The sequence below is a fragment of the Panthera onca genome, chromosome B4 (assembly GCF_046562875.1).
Source record: "Panthera onca isolate mPanOnc1 chromosome B4, mPanOnc1 haplotype 2, whole genome shotgun sequence".
Taxonomy (NCBI): domain Eukaryota; kingdom Metazoa; phylum Chordata; class Mammalia; order Carnivora; family Felidae; genus Panthera; species Panthera onca.
In genome coordinates, this window is record NC_138345.1 from 81,348,585 (window position 1) to 81,351,748 (window position 3,164).

At 36.1% G+C, this 3,164-nt stretch overlaps 1 pseudogene; it reads left to right on the top strand.

The window, feature by feature from the left end:
- Positions 1–1,771: 1,771 nt before the first annotated feature.
- On the top strand, positions 1,772–2,709 carry LOC132660311 (olfactory receptor 6C3-like; annotated as a pseudogene).
- Positions 2,710–3,164: the final 455 nt, after the last annotated feature.

A 3,164-nucleotide genomic window follows, 5' to 3' on the forward strand; every position in this document is an offset into this window, starting at 1 on the left:
GAGGGGACAGAGAAACATTTATCATGCAAACAGATGTAAAAAGGAAACCAGGGTAGTCATATGTATATCACATAAACCAGATTATAAACCAAAGACTAACAAGAGATGAAGCAGGGCACTATAATAAAGGGGTCTATCTAACAAGAAGATCTAATGATTATAAATATTTATGCTCCCAAATTGGAACACCCGAATATATAAACCAATTCATAACAAACATAAAGGAACTAATTGATAATAATACAATAATAGTAGAAGACTTTAACTCCCCAATTACATCAATGGGCAGATCATCTAGATAGAAAATCAACAGGGAAAGAATGACTGTGAATGACACACCAGACCAGATGGACTGAACACATATATTCAGAACATTTCATTCCAAAGCAGAATACACATTCTCTTCAAGTGCACATGGGACATTGTCCAGAAGAGATCACATACTGGATCGCAAATCAGGTCTCAATCAGTACAAAAAGATTGAGATAATACCATGCACATTTTCAGACCACAATGCTGTGAAACTTGAAGTCAACCACAAGAAAGAAATTGGAAAGACCACAAATACATGGAGGTTAAGAACATTCTACTAAAGAATAAAGGGGTCGGGGTGCCTGGCTGGCTCAGTCACTTAAATATCTGACTCTTTTGAGAGACAGAGACAGAGTGTGAGCAGGGAAGGGGCAGAGAGAGAGAGAAAGACACAGAATCTGTAGAAGCTCCAGGCTGAGCTGTCAGCACAGAGCCCGATGTGGCACACAAACTCACAAGCCATGAGATCATGACCTGAGCTGAATCAGACGCTTAACCGGCTGAGCCACCCAGGTGCCCTATATCTGACTCTTAATATTGGCTCAGGTCATGATTTCATAGTTCATTAGATCAAGCCTCCATGCTGACAGAGCAGAGTTTCATTGGGATTCTCTCTCCCTCTTTCTCTGCTTCTCTCTCTCTCTCTCTCTCAAAATTAATAAATAATCTTTAAAAAAAAAATGAATGAATCAGCCAGGAAATTAAAGAAGAAATTTTAAAAATAAATGGAAACAAATGAAAACGAAAACATGACAGTCCAAAACCTTTGAGATGCAGCAAATGTGGTCCTAAGAGGGAAGTATATGGCAATACGGGTCTTCCTCAAGAAGGAGAAAAATCTCAAACAAGCAACCTAAACTTATACCTATGAGAGAAAGAAAATAAACAACAAATGAAGCCTAAAGCCAGCAGCTGAAGGGAAATAATAAATATTAAACCAAAAAAAAATGATATAGAAAAAAAATAGAACAGATCAATGAAACCAAGAGCTCCTTCTTTGAAAAATTAATAAAATTGATAAACCTTTAGCCAGATTCATCCAAGAAAAAGGACTGAAATAAACAAAGTCACGAATGAGAGAGGAGAAATCACAACCAACAGAAATAGAAATAATTTTAAGAGAATATTATGAAAACTACATGCCAGCAAAATGAACAAGTTGAAAAAAATGGATAAATTCCTAAAAACATATAAATTACCAAAAGTTCAACAGGAAGAAATAGAAAAGTTGACCAGACCGATAACCAGCAAAGAAATTGAATCAGTAATCCATTATCTCTCAACTATCAAAAGTCCATGGCTTCACAGATGAATTCTACAAAACATTTAAAGATGAGTAAATACCTATTTTTCTAAAATTATTCCAAAAACTAGAAATGGAAATGAAACTTCCAAATTTACTCTATGAGGCTTTGCTTTATTTTACAATATATTTGGCTTAAAGAAAATAAAAATCTGTATGAGAAACCATACAATGATTACAGAGTTTGTTCTCTTGGGCATCTCAGATGACCCAAAGCTTCAGGTTAACTTTATTTATGGCTTATGTATTAAATGTCACCAGAAACCTAACCACCATTAACAGAATGTCACCTTGACAAAATGTCATCTCAAGATTACTATGTATTACTTCCTGAGGAATTTCTGCTTCTTAGAAATTACATTCACCAGTGTATCTATCCCCAGATTTGGGGGGACAATCATTACTAAAGTTAAGACATTTCCTATAACAATTGTTTAGCTCAGCTATTTTACTTCACCGTCATGGGTATGTCAGAGATTTTTCTTCTCAGGGCCACGTCTTTTGATCATTACATTGCCATCTGCAGGCCTCTTCATTTCACCACCATCATGAACAAGAATATCTTCACCCTGCTGGTCTTTGGGTCATGGCTGGGAGGATTCCTTACCATTTTCCCACTACTCATGCTCATCCTCCAGCTAGGTTTCTGTGCTGCCAATGTAACTGATCATTTCTCCTGTGACTATTTCCCCATCTTACAACTTCATGCTCAGATACATGTCAGCTCAGCGTTAGGAGATGATTGGCCTTTACTTTGCTTTTGCTACTCTGTTCTTCACATTGGCATTCGTGATTCTTTCCTACATGTGCATTCTTAGCACCATTCTGAGAATCCCGTCTGCTACTCAGAGGAAAAAGGCTTTTCCACATGTTCTTCTCTCTTGATTGTCATTTCCATCTCTTATGGGAGCTGCATATTCATGTATGTCAAGCCTTCAGCAAAAGAAAGAGCATCACTGACCAAAGGGGTAGCTATTGTCAACACCTCAATTGCCCCCATGTTGAACCCTTTTATTTATACCCTGAGGAACCAGCAAGTAAAACAAGCTTTCAAAAATTTGCTTCATAAAGTAGTGTTTTCTAGAAACAAATGAAAGTATGTATTAACAAGAAAGGATGTTACTGGGAAGATCCACCAAAGGAAAAACAAAATTTTGACTTCTACAATATGCTCCCATATTCATCTCACAGATACTTGCAAGGCTGTGCTCATTTGCTTAAGCTTTCTTGTACACTGAAAGTAACTATGTTGTGTTTTTCAAACTGTGTGTGGGTTCCATTTTCTCATTGATTTACAATTCTAAATAGAAATCCAGTGGCTATAAAATGTAAATCATTTTCCTGATTGTTCTGAATGATATAATTTTGTATATTGTAATGGCTAAAGGAGTAAACACTGTTTTCATCAACTTACACTTTTTGTTAACAATATCACAGATTCTTTTGTAAAGTTTAAAAGTATGAAATTATCTGTAACAACCATATTTTTTGCACACTATGTGCAGTATCTAATTCTTCCAACTCATTTAGTTGACTTGAGCGCTTATTT